General features: G+C 38.7%; 1 long non-coding RNA gene across 1 annotated transcript in view; it reads left to right on the top strand.

Moving 5' to 3' along the window:
- LOC118540308 (uncharacterized) overlaps positions 1-22515 on the top strand; it is a 34571-nt gene extending 12056 nt beyond the window's left edge. The window contains exons 2-3 of the long non-coding RNA XR_004919570.1: positions 15418-15511; positions 22489-22515. This is a non-coding gene — a long non-coding RNA (uncharacterized LOC118540308). The remainder of the gene's footprint in view (positions 1-15417; positions 15512-22488) is intronic.
- The last annotated feature ends 3148 nt before the right edge of the window (positions 22516-25663 follow it).

Below are 25663 nucleotides of genomic sequence, written 5' to 3' on the forward strand. Positions count from 1 at the left end.
CAAAAACAACTGTGCTAAAATACTATCCATATTCAGAATTACCTATATCAGTTATTTTCAAATTATGAAAATGAATAAAATGTAAACACTGCCCCCACTTAAAAACATTATGGTTGAATACTATTGAACACTGAAATTCAAAATGCAAGACTAAGGGCACCTGGGTGCCTCAGTGGGTTGAGAGTCAGACTCTTGTTTTGGGTCAGGTCGTGATCTCGGGTCGTGAGATCCAGCCCCAAGTCAGGCTCTGCACTCAGTGGGGAGTCTGCTTGAAGATTCTCTCCCACTGCCCCTCCCCTCGCTCACTCCTGCTCTCTCTCTCTCTCTCAGATAAATAAATAAATGTTTATTTTTAAAATGCAAGAGTAGGGGCACCTGGGTGGCTCAGTTGGTTAAGCGACTGCCTTCGGCTCAGGTCATGATCCTGGAGTCCCAGGATCGAGTCCTGCATCGGGCTCCCTGCTCAGCAGGGAGTCTGCTTCTCCCTCTGACCCTCTCCCCTCTCATGTGCTCTCTCTCTCTCATTCTCTCTCTTTCAAATAAAAAAAAAATTTTTTTTAAATGCAAGGCTAACATTCATATCTTCGTTCAGTTAAAATAAGCTATAAGGGTTTGAGTTCCAAATCAAAGAAGTAACAAATTATGAAAGATCATAAATAATTATGTTGTTCTATTTGTAGTTTTCATTTTCTGTATTAAAAAAATCTCTAGTTCATGCATTTCTATGTTATATATTTCCATCCTTTATCATTTATTTATGTCACTTCCCTGACCCTTTTAACCATGTATGTAGCCTCTTTTTTTTTTTTTACCTCCAGATCTACATTTTTAACTACCTCCTAGCTATCAATATTTTTGGATGTCTATGGCACATCAAACTCAACATCTCTAAACCTGAATTTAGGTTTATCTAATCTTATCTCAGGAATTCCTAATCCTGGCTTATCAGCCAGTCCCTTTAACCAGCACTTCATGCTGAATCCAAATTGCCTTCCACCTAGAATGTCTCCTTCTCCATCACCCAATGCAGCCAGCTTTCTTCATAATAGCTCTCCTGTCTATCTTCTCCTTTGCAGTCCCATTGCCTTGGGTTAGTTCTCGGTCACTGTCACATCAAGTGTCTGCAGTGTCCTCTTTGATATATTTCCTGCCCTCAAATTCTCCAACCTTGGTCCATCCTGTGCAATATCCCAAAGTAAATCTTTTTCAATACACTACTGATGAGGGCCCCTCTTCTGCCTACACTGTTACTGACTTTGTGCTACTACTGACCACCCACAGTATAAAGGTTGTGCTCCTTAGCCTGGCAGAGAGTCCCCGTGGTCTGCTCCCACCCTAACTCTCAAAGTCCTGATGCCCACAACTCCCCATCATGCATATTCTCAAGTAACTAACAGATTACCCAATGCACTGCAATGGTATTTAACCTTTCCCCCACATTCTTCTCTTAGCTCATGACTAGAATGCCCTTCTGCCCCATTTCCACAGGTGTTACACACTTGAAATTCGCTGAGAGTCAATCTCAAATGTTCTCACCACAAACACACACACGGCAACCATGTGAGGTAGCAGATATGTTAATTAGCTTGACTGTGGCAATCATTTCACCATATCAAAAACATCCCGTTTATGCCTTAACCGTATCCAATTTTTATCTGTTGAAAAAGAACTTTCTCACCACTAGAATACGAGCAGGACATGGATTTGTCAGTTTTGTTTATTGCTATGTACACAACATGCAAACCAGTGCCGGGCCTGCAAGAGTGCTCAATCAATACTCGTTCAATGAAAAAAAAAAATGATACGGAGAAGACCTCCCAGGTTAATAAAATACTTCCTGAGAATCTAGAGAAGACCATTCATTCACCCAACAAATACTTCTTAGGTTTCAGTGATGATTCAGGGGCAGTGCTAGACACTAAGTGTATATAGTGGCGGGGGGGGGGGACAAAAATGTAATACACTGGCTACCATCATGGAGTTTCCAGTCTAGTGTGGAATCACTGAGGAAACACAACCAACCAAACAACAGCGACCTGCGCCTGAAGTCAGTGGTCAGCAAGGAGCTGTTCAGGGCACGCACGGAGTTCCGTGCTTCTCTCTATTGGTCTGCAGCGAGTCCCGCCATGCTGCCCTGAAGGTGAAAGGGGACAGGTGGGTGGGACAGGCACAGCCAGCACCAGCTCTGCTTCCCTCTGAATTAAGTTAGTGGGCTGGCAGCAGGGAGGAGGCACAAGTAAAGTCTATTTTCCTGGAGAACGGTGGAGTTTAGATTCGGGCACTGGCAGGAAGGCAGTTTTTCTGAAGTATTCCCATGGCTGCTTTCAGTAAGGTCCTCATTAGCCTTGACGCAGGTTTCCCTTGATGATGCCCTTTACCCTGACTTGGAGAGACTGCAGCTTTTAAGGAGGCAGTTCAGTCCCCACTGTGGCTCAGTCCTTGGCCTAATTTGGGTAGTACAATAATTCTCTCCAACTGTGAAGACGATGAGACGAGTTTTCTGTGATTTCTTGTTTGAGAATTGATGACCAAAATCTACAAGGAAACCACCCAGCCTGTGAGTCTTTTGGACTCTGTTGCTGCTACGCTGGTGTCCTATTGGTATAACAGGCTCATCATGCAGCTGGTCCCGAAGTGAAGCGTCCCTGCTGCTCCCATAACTAGCTGTTTCAAATAATCACAGACTTTAGAATTTGAAAGTTCTGATAGATCATCTGACCTAATCCCAGCATTTATTTTTTTAAAAAATTAGGAAACTGAGACCCTAAAAGGCTAAGTTGTTTCTATTTGACAAATGTAATTTAGGGGTTAAAGAGACCTGGGATATCAATGCAACCTGAGTCATTAATGAGTGAAGCTTGTTAAAAAGTTCAGGATCTTTCTTACATAAAGTGTAATATTTTAAGGTAGCAGGAAAAGTACCTCCTAAGGTGTGTGTAATCTTTCATGGCCTTAATTCCATGTGGATCATGACATTACACAACACCTCACAGATACCATTTTCATCCAGACAAAGAGTTCTTTACCCATGGCCTTGGCCGCCTGTCTGGGCTGTCTCATTAAGAGGACACACTTGGAAAGCTTTCATACTGAACGCCATGTTGAAGCAATGCTGAAAAACAGCCATCCTGAAGTCAGAGCTACCTTGCAAACCTAACAATGGGGCTACTGGAGGCTAACACAGCCGAAGAATCATGTGTTGCCTTGAACTTTAAGGATGTCTTTTAAAAAGCGATATAATGAGAATAGTATATGGTCATTTTTCCTTTTGTTCTTCAACAAATGTCTACAGAAAAAATCATAAATGGAAAGCAAAGTTTCTGTCATTCAATCACTAGTGGAAATGGAAATTCTTGTATGGTATGTGGTTTGCCACCTCTGACTATCAGTTTTCAGAAGCAGGGATGCCATGAGACAGACAGACGAGAGATGAGAGAGAGATGATAGATAGAAGATAGATAAATAGATAACTAAAGATAGATAAAAGAGAGAGAGAGGTAGGGGGAGGGAGGGTGGGAGGGAGGTGAAAAGGAGGGAAGGGAAAATACTCCTGATTTGGTTAGAAGTCTCCATTTGGGGGGATATAAATATAAATTTTATTTAAGTCATAAATTTCTCTGACTCTATGCTAGATCCCCTTTTCTATTTTTTTATGATGTCTTGGATTCCATACATTTCCAATTATATTCAGTTATTGAACATGTTCAATTCATTTTAAAACTTTAGCCTCCTATTTGTTCCAAAATGCTTCCTGTCCTCTAGTGCAGGGTAGGCATGTGGCTGAGGTGGGGAGGAGGATGTGACTGTTCATGGCACCCTTTCACTCCCTTGCTAAGAAACAGAAAGGGGAAGTGAGCAGAAAGAAATAGGAGAGAACGGACTGGTCTTGTGTCACATAGGACAGTGCAGGATGGTGCTGGCTTCCCTCTCGTCACATCTACTGCTGGTAACCCAAGGTGATGTGGGGGCCCCGAATGGATGTGGATGTTTTTCTTGTGAATGACATCCAGTATCACCCAGTTTCCTCCTTCCTTGGGGATGTTTTTAGAGGAGGACAGTTACATCATCCCCCAATCCTGCCAGAGGTACTCACCCACAAATCTGCGCTGGGATTGAGACTACCAGTGCTCCCCTGAGCAGCCATGCAGACCGTCCCGTGTGTCAAGCCCCTTCTCTAAGTTCCAGCTTCTTTCACATGACCCACTGGAAGTGCTGAGATCCTCTACACCACCCTCTGAGAGCCACAGGGGCTGGGCACAGTGCACAACCATCTGTTCAAGTCCCGCTCTTTGAGATACTCAGAGATCTTTCCTTCCAAGACATTTAGGTCAGAAGTAGACATCAGCATCAATCTTTATGATCACATGTATCCCCAGGTTTTCAGGAGACTCATGTCAGGCTCTCTCAAGAGCCTTCCCACCTACTATGGCCAAGACAGCACTGAGCGGGCTATAAACCATCCATACAAAAGCATCTGGTTGGGAGCAGTTGCCAATCTCTGTATCTGGCAGCACCCTCAACCTTTATGATTGATTTTCTTAGAACTCTCTTTGCTTGCTTCAAGGGGTGGAAAAGTCTCTCACCATGACACCGCACTCTATGTAAGGCCAATGTCTGCTCACTCCCACACCCCCACACCACCTGCTTCTCAGACTTCTTATGTGGACTGGGGAGGGGTGGCGGGATGGTACTTAATGGTGCTGAACTTATATCTCACCTCTAAGTAAGTCCCACAGAGGAAGAGTCTGGCAGCTTGGTAGGGCAGTACTAGCGCCTTTTACTGGGGGCTTTGTGCCTAGAGTAGAAGAGGTCCCCAAACTTCAGGTTTAATAATTCACTAGAAGGACTCACAGAACTGAACAAACCTGTTATAGTCATGTTTATGGCTTGTTATAGCAAAAGGATATACGTTAAGATCAACAATGGGAAAAGGTGCCTAGAGCAGGGTCTAGGGGAGTTCTAAGCATGAGCTTCCAATTTCTGGAATGCTTACTTCTCCCAGGAATGATGTGTGGCAACATGCACAGAGTAGTACCACCCAGGGAAGCTTACCTGAGCCTTGGTGTCCAAAGATTTTATTAAGGTTGATTATATACACATAGCTGATCTTAGTCTCCAACCCTTCCAGAGGTCAAGCTTCCATTATAAATCAGATTGTTAGCATTGACTATCTGACATGGCTCACCGCTCTCAGGTAAATAAAGACACTCTTTTCAGGCAGGATACACCAAGGGCTTAGAGGTTACTTCCAAGGAGCTGGGGAGAAAGGCCAAATCTTTCTTCGGGCAAGGTTAATCCCTGACCACACAATGCCTTAGCTGTAATTTTCAGATAATGGGAAAAGTTCACTTGATGTCCTGCTACCCATAGAATTCTTATTTTCAGACCATGAAGAAATTTGAAGACCTTCAATTTCATAGTGCTCTGTGGCACACTGGGAGCTTCTGCAGCCAAACTCGGCCAATTTCTGTTTTAGATGCAAGCCTCTGCTTACGAATTCACTGGAACAAAGGGGGATTCTATAACTAACCAAGTAGTCCAAACTTGTATGTAAAAATTGACACAATAGAAATCTTAGAAGGACTGCATTACTGATTGGGGCAGGACCACGAGTAGAACACAGATGTCCTGATACCAAGCCTATGCTTGTAACCACCACAGAAAATGTGTACGGCCTGAGCATCTACCACGTGCTTAACATTGAACTTGCGGATAAGTATAAGTTATAGTTTCTGCCCTCAGGGTTCTCTGGGGATTATAAAGCACCAAACAGATAATGAGAATAGGAAAATACATGCTTTAGACAAATATTCCAAAGAAATTAGAGAAAGGAAACACCACCAAAGGCAGTGGTTTCCCAGAGGAAGTGACACTTTTATCTGCTTTTTATAGCCCTCTGCAAAGGAGAATAACCACAAACTTTTTTCTCCACCACACAAAACTGACAAGTGAACATAATCTACAAGTAACTCATCCTTTTCCTATTCAATCTCACCTAACTCAAACTCACAGCATCTCTCTTTAAGCTTTTCCAATTTTTTTTCTGATCTCCTATCTTCTGCGTGTCCCTTACAATTTTATGACAATATTTATTATTACTGATTTCCAATTATATTTGCTTCATCTTATATTTCTCATGGAATTCATCATGAGCTACTTTTAGCTCACTTTGGACCTTCTACCTTCTCAAAAATATTAATTTTTTCATCATTCTTATTCAGAAGACTCAATCTGAAGCCTCAAATTTTTAAACAGTTGAAGATGTAAAGAGAACTATTAATTAAGGAATGTACCAGACTGTCAAATGGGGAACAATATTTGTCACTGATGATCCATAATCTTCCTACAGCAAACCAACTTTCATTTTTTCAAAAAATATTCATTGAAGGCCCATTAGCTTTAAGACATTACTCTGCATACTGGATATATAACAGAGGCATGACCAGGGCAGATAAAGTCTGTATTCTCATAGAGTTCCCCCTCTCATTAAAAGAGTTAGAAAATAAACAAGTAAAGAAATTTAAAAAAAGGGGGGGACCTGGATGGCTCAGTCAGTTAAGTGTCTGACTTCCCCTCAGGGGTCCTGGGATCGAGCTGAGCTCCATGGTGGGCTCCCTGCTCAGCAAGGAGCCTGCTTCTCCCTCTCCCTCTGCCTCTCCCCTCTGCTTGTGCGCTTTCTCTCTCTCTGTTGAACAAATAAATAAAATCTTAAAAAAAAAAAAGAAATAAACAAAATAAACTCAGATCAGAATAAGTCTTAGCAAAGACCACAAAACAGTGATGTAATCGCAAGTGACTGAGAAATAGGAGAGCTACTATGGATCTGATCTTCAAAGGAACATCTCAGATAGGAAGTGACATTGAATTTGGCCCTGAAGGATGAGAAAACAAACATGGGGAAATCAAATCTGGGAAAAGAGCAGTTAAAGAAAAAGAAGCAGCAGATGCACGGCCTGTGATGGAGAAGACTCGGTGAGTTTGAGGAAAAGAAAGAGGTCAATGTGTCTAGAATGGGTTGAGCAAGGAAGAGAGAATGATAAATTGAGGTGAGGTTGCAAAAGTAGGCAAAGACCACCTTAGTTAGGCATTTATTGGCAATGCAGAGGAGTTTGAATTTTATCCTAAGTGCAAAGGGAAGTGACTAGAGAGTTCTGTAATTAGGTTTCCATTTTTAAAGGTAACTGACTGGCTTGAAGTGAATAAATTAAATAGAGACAAAGTGGAAGCAGACAGCTAGTTGGAAGTTTACCAGGAGAACAACTGTTAATAGATAGGATTTTCGGGGCGCCTGGGTGGTTCAGTCGTTGAGCATCCGCCTTCGGCTCAGGTCATGATCCCGGGGTCCTGGGATCCAGCCCCACGTCAGGCTCCCTGCTCCATAGGTAGTTTAGGCTAGGCTGATAGCAACGGAGAGGCAGAAGTGGGTTGGTATAACTGGGAATATGATGATAGAACCAGTTGATGGATGGGTTTGAGGGATGATATTGAGAGAGAAATTGAGAATGACTTCTAGGTTGAGAGCTTGAGCAAGTGGGTAGGTGGTAAAGACATTAACTGGGATCAAGAAGACTTGAGAAAAAAAAATAGGTTGGGCAGGAAACGAAAGCAACAGGGTTTGTTGCTTTTTTGGAGGTTTTTTGATGGTTTTATTTGTTTTGATTTGTTGGTCATTATAAATTTGAGATGCTAAAGAGATACTAAATGAAGATATCAACAAGCATATGACTCAGAATTGGAGTCAAAAGAGGAAACATAAATTGGAGCATTATCAACATAAAAATTACACTTAATGCCATAAAATTGGTAAAGTTCACCTAATCTGTTGACAAATGGAGTAAATTATGTTAAGCCAAGCCATGAGTTGTTTTCACGTTAGTGGTAGTGGATTTAGCATCCATGTATTCTTATTCCCTCTAATGTTTATTGGGATAATTGGTTCACAATCATAAGTCAACCAGGGTTAACAGTGTAATTGAGGCCATATACCAGAGCAAAGTTACTGGTGGATTTTCACATCAAACCTGTGATTTTGGCTTCATTATCACTGCCCTCTAGCCACTGGCAATACTAAACTCAAACAAATTATGTAAGGGAAGTATCTGTCCTCTTTAGCTTTTTAATATTCAAAACCTAGCAGAAGAACAATTGTTAATAGATAGGATTTTCGGGGCGCCTGCGTGGTTCAGTCGTTGAGCATCTGCCTTCGGCTCAGGTCATGATCCCGGGGTCCTGGGATCGAGCCCCACGTCAGGCTCCCTGCTCCGTAGGAAGCCTGCTTCTCCCTCTCCCACTCCTCCTGCTTGTGTTCCCTCTCTCGCTGTCTCTCTCTATCAAATAAATAAAATCTTTAAAAAATAAAAAATAAATAGATAGGATTTTCAAATAAGCAGAAACCAAAAAGAACTATTGATTTCTGAGTTTATAAGGGGACTCTGCTTTTTATTAGAAGTGACATGATTTCCAATAAAGTACAAATGCACTCCAAACCTTGATCACAAGACTTAGACTTGCTTTACTCTATTTTAAATCTTGGCTCACTGCTTAAAATTATAGATGACATTTCAGTGAGAAAAAGCAACAGAATTGGACCACTGCGGAATAAGCTTCACTAAAAAGGTTTAAAAGTTTCCAATATACAAAACTGAAACATTTTTATTAGCCAAATTACCACATTTTAACTCTGACTGTCTTAAATCTTATCCATGAGGCTTTATCCAATAAAGCAATGTTTGTGTTTCAGAGAAAAACTAATCTGTGGATTAGTCTTGAGATTTGAGTGAAGACCTATAAGCAGCAGTTGTCTTCTACCACCAAATTTATAACCAATTGAGAGATGTAAGTGGGAATGAGTAGAGAGGCCAGGTATGTTGCTCTAGAAATTCCACCATGTTTAAACATGAGGCAAAGGATAAGATGAAAACAGAAAGGAAGGCAAATGATAAGAGACTCTTAACCCTAGGAAACAAACTGAGGGTTGCTAGAGGGGAGGTGGGTGGCGGGATGGGGTAACTGGGTGATGGTCATTAAGGAGAGCACTTGAAGTAATGAGCACTGGGTGTTCTATGTGATGAATGAATCGCTAAATTCTACATCTGAAACTAATAATACAGTATATGTTGATTAAATTGAATTTAAATAAAAAATTTTTTAAAACATGAGGCAAAGGAAACAATACTTCCTCTTACAATGATAAGAAAAACTGGTAAATATAGAGGGTGTAAGAAAAAGAATTAGGGCTGACAGCTGTGATGTGAAGAGATACATATAACATGTATAGAAAAACATTAAAATATCATATGGAGATTCATCACATCTGGCCAAGACTATGTACTGTGTACTCTAAACAGTATAATTCACATAGAATAAGATGTGAGTGGTACCCTGGGGGTTGTGAATATGAATATGGATACGGATATTCCAAAGGAATATTCTGAAGATATGACACCTCAGAAGAAAGAGTGCCCAACTCTTTCTAGTGAGGTTAAATAAAGCTTGATAGAGGAAGTAAAATTTTCACTGATTCTTGAGGATAAATAGATGCTTTCCAAAGTGGAGGGGCAAAAAGGCTAAAAGCTCTCAGGAAGAAGGCACGGAATAAACAAAGTGGAGGAGGCATGAGAGAGCATGAGGTTTATAGCCAATAAACTGTAAGTTTTGCAAAGTATCCAGAGGAGTTTGAGATGGACAGAAAAGAGGCTTAAAAAAAGAAATAGATTATAGATAGAAAGTGAGGTTCAAGTTCACAAGGGACCTTGTGTGTGATATGCCAAGGGTATAGGCTTTACCTTGTAGGAGCAAGGAACATTGATGCAAGGATTTTAACCCGTCGGTGAACTGAAGGGACCCCACAAGCAAGATACCTCAGTTTAAATAATCCTATTGAACAAGGAAGAAAAGCCCTTCGTTATTAAACATTTAAGCCTGTCCTGTGGCTAAGACTACATCCCACATAATGCTAAAAGAACCAAGATCATAGGGTGGTTGGAGACTTAAAAGTCATGAAGCTCAACCCTACCCCAACCCCATGCTGCAAACCAACGTACAGCACACGCACTGACATCCCTACACAAATGAAAAGAATTAACATTCATCCTTCAGAGTTAATTAAGGTTCTTGGGTTCTTTCCACATAATTTTCACTTTTCTTGTCTTGTAGACATAATTGGACATATGGGAAAGACAGTTGCTAGGCATAAATATGTGAGGGAGGTGAGAATTTTCTCCCAACCCACCTGGTCTGTTCAGGCTTCCTGCCTGGGATAGAATTTGTGGAGATTTATGAATGAGGGCAAAAAGGTGGCGTGGAAGATAGGAGGATGGAAATCACCCTAGGCCTATCACTCACCACAGAAAAAAAATGGAATTAAAAATGCCTTGCTTTAACACTTTCATATATTTAAAGGTGATTTGGCCTACATAATTTCATTTGACCCTTATATTAACTTTATGTAGGCCTCTTTCCTCATTCATTATTTAATTCATTCATTAATGAATATTTATAGAGTGACTACTATGCTCAGGAAATAAGCCAGGCACTTGGGAAACAGCAAGAAGAAAAATGTGTTCCTGCTTCAGGGACAGAGATACTAGAGGGGAAACGATACCCAAAATAGGTTAAGGGACCAATAAATAATTATAAAAGTCATCGTAACTCCCATGAAGAAAAAAGGAAATGCTGAGTTGGAGAATAATGGAGTGAGGACAGGGAGTACATTTTACTTCAGATATGGTGGCTATAAACACCCTATTGAGGAGATTTAAGCTGAGATCCAAAGTAAGAGAAAAAAAACTAATTACACTAGGAATGATGGAAGGGATTCTAAACCAACAGAAGAGAACATGCCAGAGTCCTGAGGTAGGAAAGAATTTAGCACGATCCAGGAAGTGAAAATAGACCAGCATGACTGGAGCTGGGAAGAGAACTTTGGTTTCTGGGAAGCTGAGATTCAGCTGAAGAGCTAAATCATGTTGACCCATGGAGAGCACTTTAAAAAGTTTGGGTTTAATTTAGCTGCAATGGAAGTCAATGAAAAACTTTCAGCAAGAGAGTGGTATGGATTTACTGAAGGCTTACATTCAAGTAAGATACCTAGGTTTGGGTTTGAACAATAGAGAGAAGAGGGGAAGTTACAAAATTATAGGATTCATTGAGATGGGAGGCAAGAGTTTAATTTTCCTGGTTAATATTTAGAGTTTAATGTTCCTAGTCACTTAAGGATACCTCTAAGACATCCAAGTTAAGATGAAAAGCAGGAAATTGAATGTGTAAACTTAGAATTCCTGCTGATGACTTAATTTCTCAACATAAATACTGCTAATAAATGCAAGGAAAAGAAAAAGATCACCTGATGAGGAAATATAACTAAGGAATTAAAACCAGGATGGAACTTCCAAATACTCCCACCTATGGTCAGGTGGAGAAAGAGGAGCTAATAATGGAGCCTGAAAAGGAATGTCAATGAAGTAGAAAGAAACCAGAAGGCAAAGGTGTCATAGAAGACAAGAGAAGAGTGTGTGTTAAGATGAAGAGCATGGTTAATTCTATTCTATTCCTGGAGAGATGGAGCAAGATGAGGATAAAAACATATCAGTTGAATTTAGCAGTTTGGAAGTTGCAAATTAAATGATCCAGTACAGAAAAAGATGAAGAATTTGCTTTCAGTAAGAGTAGGGGGCAAAGAGAAGATGGAAGTAAACTTAGGAAGATTTGTAGGGTTCCTGGTGGGAAGACACAAGAGTTTGTTTCTTATGACTCCTACTTTCTCCATAAAGTTCGAGGCAAGGTTTTCAGCTGAATGTGAGAGTAGGAAATAGGTGTTAAAAGTTTGAGGAGATAGATACTCCTTGGTGAGTAGAAAAGTGAACCTATAGGGGAAGAGCCTGTTCAATTTAATGTCTCAATTTTTTTTTTATTTTTGAAATGTAGTTGTCAGCAACCCATTTTTCCAAAAGGGAAACTGAGGTACCGAAGAAGAAATCATTTGTTCTCCATTGTTCAGCAAATTAATTTTAGAAGCAGGAATAATGATTGCTTTTTAGGCCTACATCATAAGCACTTACTCCCAAATCAAGAGGGTTAAATAAAAGAGAGGAAAATTAGTTTTGCTCTCTGTACCCTTGCCTGGTAATGAAATAACCGATTAAAAGAAATTATGAGCCTTTAAGGATGATTGCTCTTGCACAAAGTGAACTGGAATGGAAATTCATAACCACAATCCCATATCCATCATATAAGACTATTAATTGGAACAATTTTCATAAAAGCCTAGGTTGAACACTCTCATTAAGAAGGCATACCTTGTGAAGCAATACCCAGCTTCCAGTTTGGAAAATGTTCCAAAGCTCTCTGCCCTTTGAGCCCCAGGATTCAGAATTGCTTTAGAGATGTCATTTATAGCAGTGTTTATTGACATAAGCAGCTGAGAGCTTGTCCAGGCCATGTTGGGTAACAGATCCATGGTTTTGCCTGATAAACACAAAGTCTTTGAAAGATCTTCAAGAAGTGAAATTAGATGATGTGCATGTACTTTATGTACATATTATTTTTTGGTACAATATTGTGTATATTCTAACACATTATTGGAGGAGGGGGCAATAAATGTCCATATCCAATTATCTAAATTTTAAGTAAAATTTCAACTTCTAACCCTCAAAGTCTTCTCTTAATAACATATCCATAAAATATTTTTGAATCACAGTTTGCTAACTCAACTGTATTCACAAATATGTCATGAAATTCCATTTGGCAGCTCTAATATTTTTCTTCAATTCTGTGAATACTCAATCTCTGTTTTTGTCAAATACATAAAGATATTCAGAGTAGGAGGAAGTTTTTAAGGTCTTCAGACTGACTGACATTTAATTTTTTTCTTTAGTATTTCTTGTGTATCATTTCCACACAGAAATATTATTTCATAATTAATCATTTACCCAGACCACTGTGTATTCTGCCAGGATTTTTATGTATTCTCATACAGCCAGTGTTAACAAAGAACAGAGTTCAAATTTGACTTGGAGTCTGGTTCTGCTTGCTGGGGTTTGCTCCTGTTGAGAACTATATTTCAGTATTTGCATAGGAAATCAAATTTGGATGGCTACAAAAAAGGAAGAAGATAATTAGCATCCACCTTTGGCACCAATCCGAGAATATGATGGTAGCATCAATAATAGTTAATATTTCTTGAGTTCTTATTATGTTCCAGGCTCTCATCTTTGCCCATTACATGTATTTAACTCCTTAAAAATCTCCCCAACTGGCCCATAAGGATGCAGCATTCTTAGACTATCCTTACAGTAATCTATAAGCTATAATAGTTCCTGGCATCCATTAGGCCAATAGGAAAATTATTATAGAATCAGTCAATTCTATTTACTAATATTCTTATATGAGCTTGAGTTTGTAGGTTGACAATGACACTTTGGGCAACTGCTAACCCCAAGAGCAGGTAGTGGAAGAATGGTTGCATTTTTGCTCCAGGACCATAGATTTAAGTCAAGGAAATTCTCTACTAAGCTATTATGCAACAAGCAGGCTTAAGATGATCTTCCATGCTCGATGAACAAATAATATGTAATGGATGTGATAAAGTCAAGGAAGTCTGTAAGCATTATGGGAATCAGAGTCTTAGGGACATCATCAGGATCAATGTAGACTTACAGTTGAGTAAAATGATTTCTCCTCTGAGCTATATTTTACTAATTCTGAGTTCAAGTGCCACTTCTAAATCAGAACTAGCAACTTGGCATCACAACACAATGGGAGTACCCTGAAACCCATCCCTTAGGAGACTGATTCCTGAGAAAGTACTCAAATTCAGCCCACTTGACCTAGAATTGGTGATAGAAGAGCACAGACTTCAAATCTGGAAACAACAGAGCTAAAAAACACTGAAATGGCTCTCAGACTGGGTAATGCTTTTCTTTATGTCTTTAGAGAAAGGAAATGTAAGTCCCAGTGAGGGCTCCAGGGTGGGAGGCTCGCGGTGAGTGAGAGGATCAAGACACAGACAAACGGATGAAGAGAATTATACCAGCAAATTTCATGAAGCCAAATGGAAAGAAATGATCCCTTTGGTCATAATGAGTGAGACAGATACTACTCCTTCAGTGGGATCTTGTGAGTTACCACTGAGACCTATTTCCTCATAAAGATGGTGGTTTAACATAAGGGATTAACCACAGAGAAATGATGAGTTGATTACTGTAAAATTAAATGACACCACATAAAAAAGGCAGTATCCAATTTAGAAATTTGATTTGACTCATGCAATTTACAAAGTCAAGTGGCCAAAAAAAAAAATTCTACCAGATCCATGCACTCTTTACTTCTCTGTAGAATCCTGACTCTGCTTGTGATTGATTTAAGGATTATCTTTAAATTATGAAGGAAGCATCCCTGGACTTGAAGGAGGAAGAAATTACAAAAAGTTGTACATGACCTATGTGAAAGGCAAACAGAGTGAAAACTAAATCTTCTGAGAATGGTTAATATCAAGAATTTTGCAAATATAAATTTTTCTCTAAATGTCCACATAATTTTCTGTTTAAAAATGGGGTTAGAAAATTTTCAAGTGAAGAAATCTGTCCTTTGAAAGAAGACTAAAAATAAATTTTATGATTGTGTTTGGCTGAATATAAAAATCTGTGCTCCAGGGTTATTTCAACGGTTCATTTGTGTAAGGACTTTGATGTCTCCTTAAACCGATAAAGGAAGCATGGGATTGAGAGAAATGATTTCCAGAAAATGTCTAGAAATGTTCATAACAAACTTGGGAATTTGGGGATAGAGGAGGATAGAGGAGGATAGAGGAGATAGTAGGAAATCAGTTACTATATATCTTTCTACATCATTTTGTATGTATATCCTTCTACATTATTTTAATCTTGATAAAAATAGATTATTTGTAAAAAAAAAAGTTAAAGAAAAATGAGCATTTATAAAAACTTCTGAGAATTTTTATTCTGTGTCCACACTGGTATTGCCGTTAGTGTTTTAAACATGTATGTGTCACAATAAATAAATAAATATGTACATGTTACCATAGTGCACACACATACACACAGACATTCAAACATATAGATAGCATTTAATGTTCTCTTTTCTATGGGTTTTTCTGAGTCCATTATGTTTTGCTAAATATTCAACAAAAAGAAAACTTGGTGACTTCTTAAATATAAAACATTGTTAGGAGTTGGATCTTCATGAGAATAAATATTTGTTTATTTAATGTAACGTAATGACTGGTCATACAGATGTGTGACCAATAACCACCACACAGGGATTCAAATAATGATGACCATCCATCTTTCCTCACCACCTTGGTTTATCAAATAACTTCATGTGCCTATGTAAAATACTTTTTCAATCTCTAGCCTCAAAGTTACTAAAATGTGAACTTTTTTTCTTTCCTCCCTCAAGATTCCCTGCCCATACAGTGTTAAGTCCAGAGAACCTGAGAGACTGGCTCTGCCCACTAGTTCATCCTCAACTGTTCACGCTGCTGTCTCATCAGGTTGGTGTTGTGATACCTTCCATGTCCAATTACTGCAGCATCTGAGGAATGCCTCCCACTCCAGCCTAGGGGCCAAAGGAAGAGGAGGCCATCCTCATCATCCCCCTCCTCTACAGTGACCCATGTTGTCATGCCTCAGCTCCCAAAGCAACTGGTGCATGCCTTTACAATGTACCCATCATGGCAGATTTTTAAAGAGCACAAATTGTTTGCTACAAATTGTTTCCATAGAGATAGAATCTAATTCTCCTTCTCTTTTATCTGACTGGCCTTAGTTACTTCATTGACTGAAAGAATGCTATGAGAGTGATATTTTGGGCCTTCTAAGCCAAGGTCATTAAAAGCTTTGCAGCTTCCATCTGGTTTTTTGATTGCTTGCTCTCAGGGAAGCCAGCAATCATATAAGAAGGCCAATCATGGTGCAAGGAAGTCCATGTAACTACATGAAGAAGCCATATGAAGAAAGAGTGACGTCCAGCTGTCCCAGCACAGGTGTCAGTAATGTAGGTGAGGAAGCCATCTTGGGCATTCCAGTCTTAGCAGACATGAAGTAGAAACTGAGGTCCAGTCTGTGGCCTCCACTGAGCTATCTCAGCCACCTCCAGCTGCTTGCATCTCCCCAGCTCATCATGGAGCAGAGACAAACCATCTCCCTTCAGAACTGCCCACATTTCTGACACACGAATTAATGAGCATAATAAAATGCCTTGGTTTACTTCACTAAATTTTGGGAGCAGTTTGTTTTGCAGCAATAGATAAGTAGAACAAACACACACACACACACACACACACACACACATGAGCCATGAAGCAAGGCATGTCCTTAACTGGCATTCAGAACACCCCTTGTTCTATTAGTCCCAATACACATTTCCTCCAAAAGATAGTATGGCATCAGTAGACTTTCAAATGTCTACAATTTAATCCATAATCATCATTTGTTATAAGTGATCTTTCCTTCACCTACCCAAAAGGACAAAGAAAAAAAGAAAAAAAGCCTTCTTGCAAATGTCAAAAGAGGATCAAACAAATCCTCAAGTGACATAAATCCCTGAACTGCAAGAGCAAGAGTGTGAAGGCTGAACTGGAGGTTGCCTAGCAGAGATCTAAACTGGGGGGATTGGGGAGGAAGAGGAATCTAAATTTCCCAAAGCCATAACTAAAGTAAATTGTCAGAGCATAATAGGTGCTTTGAGACCTACCTATTTCCTGGGATTTTCTCTGTGCTTAGTATAGAGCAAAAAATAGCAATCTACTTTCTTTGACCTGTTTGCCCAGTAAGTGGGTGTTTCCTTCCTACCTGGTCAAGGCAGTAGCTAAATGCTATCAAAAAGCCAGAAGGAGGAGGATGCTCCTTTAAAGCACATAAAAGCTGAAATTGCATGTTGGAAATCGAAGGCTAATTGTTACATACATTTTTAGTGACTGTTTAAAATCGGCACTGCTCTATGTTGTAGAGAAACATATGAAACAATAGAAGAAATCGTGCAATTAAACTGGGAGTTTTACACTGGGTAATATTTAAAGAATTCCTCTTTTTTTTTTTTTTTTTTTTGTCCTTTCAAGGGATTTCCTTGTTGATATTCATTAAGAAGCAGAGAATTTTTTTGTCAGTAAATACATGTTATCAGGGAAAGCATGCAGCTACCTTAGAATCCCTTAGACATTAGGATGTCAGCACAGCACGCTAACCATATGACTATGTGCACAGAAACTGCCATGAATTTGATTAAGAAATGTTTAATAATGGCTGGACCGCAATTTTGGTGTTTGATTTTCCTTGGCCAATGTTTCTGGGATTATGCAAAGCTTGGCTAGGAATTATTCACTGCAATCTTGGGTAACATCTAAATGTAATGTGCATTTGGACCTGGAGTACAGATATGTTGGCTCAGCATACCACCTCAGGTGTGCATTGAAGCCGCACCCGTGATCTCTGAAGGACAAGATTTCCAGGCTCAGCTTTTTGCATCCTTAGTGATCTGGGTGATAGCATTAAAAAAAAACACATGGATTTGTACAAATTGTCCAACTAATCTGTTTAGTTCAGTGTCTTAGATATCTACTCATAGCTTGCTTGGGTTTTTATTTGATTTGGTTACTGTTTCAGTTTATTGTCTATAGATAACTGTGACAAAACTTGCAGATAATGGTTTAACAAAGCCATTTTATTTTGGTGACAATTTTTCAGTTCAGGAATTCAGGAATGGTTCATCTGGGCGTTCACATCTTATCCATGTGGCATTAACTGGGGTGACCAGGGCTGGAAGTTACATGCCCAATCGCTGGCTTTTTCACTCACATGTCTGGAGTCTCAGAGCTCCTCAGCCACTCTGTCTCCACATGGGGTCTCATCCTTCCCTGGCCTCCCCGTTTCTCAAAGCCTGGTGGTCTCAGGAGGGTGACATTTCATAGAAGACACCTGGCTTCCTGGGCAGAATTGCAAGGCTTCTTAAGACCCAGCCTCAGAAATCCCAAAATAGCATCTCTGTCATGTTCTATAGATAAGCAAATCACTAAGGCCAGCCCACATTCCAGGAGAAGAGAATCTGACTCCTCTTCTCAGATGGAAAGGGTAGCAAAGAATTTGCAGCCATCTTGAATCTATCAAAGTTACATTTTATAGTATTTACCATTTTATCTTTCAAAGTATTTGCAAGAGTGTTAAATTGAGATATGGGTTTTTGGGGGGGGGGATTTCCCCAAAGCCCTCTAAGAAATTGGAGTCATGGTGGTAATTTATCTATAGACACTTAGCATCTCCAATAACTCCTGTCTTTCATCTGATCTGTTGGCTAATTCCAAAGAGAAATCATTTCAAGGAATCCTCAGGGTGGTCTCTGGCATTACTCTTTGCAGACCATTTTGATTCCTGAAAACCTCTAAAGAGGAAATTGGTCTATGTTTCTGAAATACAGGATTTCTTTTTTTCAAAGGACCAGAGACCCAGAAAAAAAATAATGCTTCATCCCAAAACATGGGCAGAAAAAAACACCATGTCCAGGAACCACTTAGCTCCACTAAATGCAGTTTGCTTAAAAAAAGAATTGAATGGGAAACGCTCAAAAATTCTCTAAGAATATTTCCAAAGGAGAAATGGGGTCAATGACAGAACATCAGATGACAGAAGGGTAAGAAATGCCACCAGCAAAGAGAGAGAGAAAAAAAAAAAAAACAGTAGAATGTAAATGCAAGGTTCCAAAGGAGAGGATGGTTTATACAACTCTTGGCCCATCTGAAAGAAGAGTGAGAGCAGGATTCTGGCAATTCCCTTAAGTTAATATTTTCTTCCAGGCTATTTTGGATGGTTCTTTGTGTCCTTGGAAACTTTATGTGTTCTTTGGGGAAAGGCTGGGTTTTCTTTTATTTTTATGGACTGCTATTTTGTACTATGATGTTTGCTGGATGCTGCACGAACATGAACACCAACTGAATCAATCCTGAGACACTGCCAGGTTTATTAAAAATTCATTCATGATCGCCTGACAGCACCCCTGTTCCGGGTATACCCTGGGATTCATTTGTACATTAATTCTCATTTGTAAACCATATTAGTCTTTCTTGCAGGAAAAAAACAGATTGGGGAATCTAATGTATTTACAATTTAATGGACTTTAATATAAAGAGAACTTGTCTAAAGGGTTGTAGCAAGTCAGAGGATGCATTTCCAGAGAGGAGAAAGAAACAGAAAATGAGGACAAAGCCCCGTAACCACAGCAGAGTAGAAAGCTAATAGGTAATCCCACCTAGGGCAGGACTAACCCAAAAAAAGCATAATGATTCTGTACCTGTGTTTCTGCTAGGCTTCTGTTCAGATGCATGTGATAGAATGTGCATACCAAATTTCAAGATGGACATTCCATCCACTGAGAGTGTATGAGAAAATCAATGAGCACATTAGCTGCCTATCTAAAAGCATAGTGAAAACAACATATGGTGGGGCCATACATCTGCTCCAATTCCATGAATCACAACCACCAGGAGGGATTTAATACCAGGACTTAGCCACATGAATGCTGGAGGCAGGTATTTGATATCAGATTTGAAGCAGCCATGAATATTACAACATGATAAACGAATAGGTGAACTGTGATCAAATACTAGGAATTCTATGTGTGCCTTCAAGGACCGGGCCTTGGAAGATTTGGGCCCACAAAAGTGGGCTTTGGTTTGAAGCCTCAGAATTCTTCCTTCAGGATAGACTTTGCAGTAGTTCTGGCTCTGTTAGAATGATTTTTCATTTGAGCTCAGTACATTTGGATATGAAAAGAAATAAGTTACCTAGTGATTCCATTCCAGATTCCAGAGCACAGGATGCCTTGTATATATTACAAAATTGCTAATTCTGTGCTCACAAATGAAAATGGTGTTTGAGAGACATGTTTCGTGCCTCTGGCTTAAGATGATGGTATGGGTCCTGAGTTTAACATCCTCAAAGAAATAAAACAGAAAAAGAGAGAAATAGAAACAGAAAATAATCTGTGTTATCCTTGGAAACTAGAAAAAAGCCCATATACTCTCAAGAAATTTAAAGATTTCTACAAAAATAAAGAAGCAGGACTGAAGTGATAAAAAGGGATGATCAAACCACAATTCGTTTCAGAAGACTTCTACTTGGAAATCAAGCTCAGATGATTTCTCATAAGGGAGTGAAAGGCAGAAAATGTTTGGTGGCCTCTGCTAGGTAGTCAGACTCAATTATAGCTAAATGCCATGTGATATTCTAGATTAGATCCTGCAAGAGAAAAAGGACATTAGTGGGAAAACTGATGAAATCCAAATAAAATCTGTAATTTTATTAAAAGAATTTTATACCAATGTCAATTTCTTGGCTGTGACAAATGTACCTTGGTTATGTAAACTGTTACTCAGGGCAGCTAAGTGAAGAGTATACAGGAACTCATTACCATTTTTACAACCTTTGTAAATGTAAAGATATTCCAAAATTAAAAGTGTATGTATTTTTTAACTGTAAGGGTATTTTTAACATCTAAGAGTTAGTTACAGGTCCCCAAAACAACGTGAGGTTCAGGATCCATCCTTGATATGTCTGACTACAACTTGCCCAGAAAGCAGAAGTAGGTAATGCAAAAGGGCCACCAATGCTGAGTCCTCACCAGCATGGACTGCCATTCTGATTAGAGAATTGTGAGCACTGGATCAGCTAACTTAATTCCAGTGGCCAGGACACCCACAAATGTAATCAGTCAACACAGAGGCGATGTTCCCTGTCACCACCACCACCATCTGCATGTCAATCACCCTCTCTCCTCTTCCTAACCAGGTCATGTGATCTGGCTAAGGCTAGCTGAGCTACCTCTAAGTATCACCTGTCTCCCTTGCCCGGACCTGCACTCCTCAAAGTGCATCCCACACAACGCTTGATGTAATCAAACTGAAAACCAAATACTAAATTGTGTCGGAATGAGCAAAAGGAAAAGAAAATTACTGGATATACAATAAGATTCAACAGTTCCAAAGAAAATGATCAATTTTAGAAATTAGAATGTTTTCCTTCATAAACAGAGCTGCAAGAAACAGGAGAAAATTTTAGAAAATGTCTCATTCATATTCTCAGACACATTCCAAAGAAATTTCTATCTATGGAACAAGAAAAGCACCCATGGAGCCCGGAAAATTGGATATCAATTAGGACTGCTTGGAAATGAATAACATAAATGCAGAATTTAATATTTTGGAAGAGCCAGTGAACAGAAGATTGAATATTATAGGAACTGGCTCAGCAAATTAGAAGATAAGTGCAAGAAATTCTCTGAGAATTTGGAAGAAAAGTGCTATTATGACATTTTAGAGACTGAAAACAATGGCGGAAATTATAAAATATCCAGAAAGACTATATAGATATACATATATATATATACACATGCACATACATACATACATAAATACTTGTTTCTCTGACTCAACAATAATAATTTTTATTAATTTGATGGGCAAAAAAATATGTGATCACTGGTGACCTGTTTTCTTTTACTTATACATTCATAGGATTTTTCAATATATCCTTGAAATTCAATTTTTATCAGATGTCTTTCTTACAGCTTATTGTTTTTTTCCTATTGGAGATAGAGTTAGAGACAGAAACAGATCTAGAGATAGGCACACTGAATAAAATTACATTTTTCTAGAAAGAAAAGGAAAGAAAAGAAGAGAAAAGAAAAGAAAGGAAGGAAGGAAGGAAAGGAAGGGAAGGAAGGAAATGGAGGGAGGGAGGGAGGAAGGAAGAAAGATATCCAGTGTTAATGTGTATGTTTATATTATAAATATAAATATACTTATATAATTATTGCTTTTCTTCTACTGACTTCATATATGTTAATATACATATATGTGCATATGTGTGTACATATTAGGATTTCCAAAAGAAGAAAATGAGGTCAATAACAAATATATACTCTGATAAAACTTTCAATATAAAGGTAAATTTTTAAATCTTATGAATGTATAGGTAAACAGGTCAGCAACAATTAGATATGATTTTTCACCCAGCAATTAACTTCTAGGAATTTATCATAAGAAAATAAAGGTATTTGTTGCATTTAACGATGACAAAAAAATTAGAAACCAATTGAACATCCAAAATAGAGTATTTCTTATACATATTATGGTCCATTCACATTTTGAAATACTATGCAAATATTAAAAATGATGCAACATAGTTTATAAAACAGATTGCAAAATAGCATAAATAAAATAACTATTTTCATTGTCGATATTTGAATACATGTATTATGCATATATATGTGCATAGAATAAAATAATAAAAATACAGAAACATTTTAACCATGCTTATCTCTTAAGAAGCAGAGCTAGATATGTTTGTATTTATTTTTCCTTTCATCTGTGTTTTCTAATTTTGCTGCAATCAAATATATGTATTTGTGAATTAAAAACACATGTGTGGGGGCACCTGCGTGGCTCAGTCGGTTAAAGCTCTGACTCTTCTTTTGACTCAGGTAACAATCTCAGGATCGAGATCAAGCCCCCATTTCTGCCTGGGCACTGGGCCTGGAGCCTGCTTAAGATTCTCTCTCTCCCTCGCTCTCTGCCCCTCCCACCCTGCTCAAGCAGGCACGCACCCTATCGTTCTCTCTGAAAATAAAGAAAAACATGCGTGTACTATATTTTACACTTGAATAGAACACTGTATGTTCACTAACTGAAATTAAAATAAAAACTTAAAATAATAATAATAAATTTAAAAATAAATAAATAAAACATATGTGTGTATTTTCCATGAAAAAATATTTCAAAATATATCTGCAGAAGGACAGACTCTCTAGAATTCTGCTGTGTGTGGTTATTATAGTCAGATACCATTTCCCTTAGCCTAAAGTGTGTGTGTGTGTGCGCACAGGTGGGAGGGTGGAGCATTGGGAAAAAGTTGGACATTTATATGTCCTTTTCAAAGCTTAACTTTTATTTTCTTTTTGACATAAGTGTATTACATCGCTGCCTGAGAGTAAGCAAATATTTTTGTTCTTACCATTTCTTCTCTTCTTTCCACTTCAGGATTCATATGAACATTTAAGAGTTGGTGGGTATATTTTTTTTGCCCCAAGCTTGACTATTGAGATCATCCCCAACAGCGCATCTCAAAGAAGTCTTATATAATTCAAAACCCTTATGTGAATAAAATGTAACACAGTTTCTCTATAAGCTCTCAGCAAACCAGTGTCAAACATGTTGGCGCTGTTGGATAGAGAGTAAATGATTTTTACATGTTGTGTGCTTTTATTCTGTAACAAAGACTAGGAGAGGAAACTGTTTTCTCCCCCTCCCCTTTTTCCTTCCCCCGACATTTTTCTCTTTCTTCTGCCTCCAGTGCCCTTGAAGGCTGCATTGAATCTGACAAAGGATAAAGTAGCAGGGAGTGGGAAACACTAAAGATACCAAGGGGCTCCAACTGCCTGTCTGAAAATCTGTTTATACAGCACCTGGGTCACTCTCATCTGATAGGCTTTTCTCCATGTGTTATTGTGTTTATGTCAAGAAAAAAATGCCAGCATCCCTTGTTGCTGAGCGCTGCTCTATAGAATTCTGCCACCTTCATTTTCCACTTACTACCTCATTTTGTTTGAAAGAGGCTGCCTTTCCAGCTTCATCTGTGATCACCAAGAACACACAGTCGCCCCTTTGTTCACGGAGTGACCTTTATATTTGACGAAGGGTGAAACGTGTCTTGAAACCTAAACCGATTTTGGCAAAGAGGTTTTTAAAAATAATGTAACTGAGACTGCCACGCACAGAAATAAATGCTGCCGGTTTCATTGTTATTCATCAAGTGTTTCTCTGTGCATTTTGTTTGGGAATTTCAAAGTACAATGCCAGTGTTCAGAAATGAATGCGACATCACAGGCAGGCTCTTCCCTGGGGTACCGTGAACTGGCGACAGCCAAATAACGCCCTGGTGTTATTTTTATTTCTTGGAAGGGGAGTGGGTTGAGGGGGAATCGCACACTCCTGCCAAAATCAAGTGGCTTCAAGACTCGGGCAGCTGGACAGTCACCCAGGGAGGCAAAGCTAGGGAGAAGTTTGGCACCGAGATCTGATACCGGAGATAGTATGAAGCTTTTATGCATATTCTATAACTAGTCCAGAAGTCCCAATAACCTCCATTACCTAGGAATATCAAGCAAAATTGTCCTTTATCTACACATTCTGCCTAGAAGGAGTGTATTTTGGAGCAGAACAAGCACGAAAGAATGAAGAGAGGGTCTTCTTAAGCAATAGAGCTCCTTTCGCTTTCCTTCCCCAGCACCTCCCTGCCCTCCTCCAATACCCTATACGTTTATATAAAATAAAACCCAAGTGAAAACAAACACAACTTTAAGAAGGATAAATGGTCAAGGGAGACCCTTTCTAGGTGTTTGGGCTCAAAAGGTGAAAGGACAGGCACAAAGTCTAATTTACACTCCTCTCAGGCTCCCCTCAGGAGGAGGCTTCCCTTTTCCCCAGGGAAAATCTTGGACTTGACCCATTCCCTGGATTTGACCAACAGGTAGAGGTACCCTTATTCTCAGGAAGCATAATAACAAAGCATTGAACTGGAGAGATTAAAAACTTGCATTGAGGTATCATTTCAAAGAAACAAATCAAGATGACTGTATAATAACAGTCAAGTGTAAAACAGATGAATATTTGGAAATCGTCCAGATATGAATTATTCAATCTCTTTCCATTTCTGTTCTGTAAGTTATACTCCTAAATGTGGTAATTTGCTACACTAGCCCTAGGAAAGTAAGACAGTATGCTTCACCTTTATCTACTCCAGAATCCTCGTATGAGAACTGCTGATTTAAGTCACTGTTATTTTGTTGTTTTTGTTATAGTATACCACCATTTCCAACCCTCCAGAAAAATTTGGTAGATCTCTTTAAATAATTCCTCCATGTTTATTTTAAGTTTATTCTTAAGTATCTTTAAATTTTGCTATGTAATCAGGATTATTTTTACATTAATTATCATTTTTAACTAGTTATCATTGGTATAAAATGTTATTAACTTTGTATATTTGTTTTATAACAAACCATGTTAATAAACTCTCTTAGAAATTCTAACAGCCTTACAATTTATTTTCATGTGTTTTCCAGGTATTCCAACATATCATTTGCAGATAAAATAATTTGCTATCTTCTCAATATTTATACTTTTTTGTCTTTCTTTGCCTTCTTGTTTTGCTCAAAATGTCCAGAACAATAAGATAATTATAGTTATCTTTACCTAATTTTAGGTACTGCTTCTAGGTTGTCATGGTTAAGGATGACGTTGAGTGATTATTTCAGATGTTCTTGGCATATCAATGCAATATTCTTTTCCTGGTATACCAAGGTTTTCCTTTTAATCAACAATAGTGTTAAATTTTATCCAGTGTCTATTAGGAAGAGCCTGTGTATATTGTTTTTCATGAGGCTAGTACTTCTTTGCCTCCTGGACTAAACTCAGCTTGGTCATTGTTTATTATTACTTTATGAATTTTATTTCTTAATATTTTACTTAGGACTCTGAGATCTATAACTGAGATTTATGTGCAGTTTTTATTTTGTATTATCTTTAAGTCTTTAACTGATAGATTACCATCATAAAAAGAGTTAGGAAGTTCTCCACCATTTTCAATGCTCTAAGACAGTT

This window comes from Halichoerus grypus, chromosome 10, assembly GCF_964656455.1.
Source record: "Halichoerus grypus chromosome 10, mHalGry1.hap1.1, whole genome shotgun sequence".
Classification (NCBI taxonomy): Eukaryota; Metazoa; Chordata; class Mammalia; order Carnivora; family Phocidae; genus Halichoerus; species Halichoerus grypus.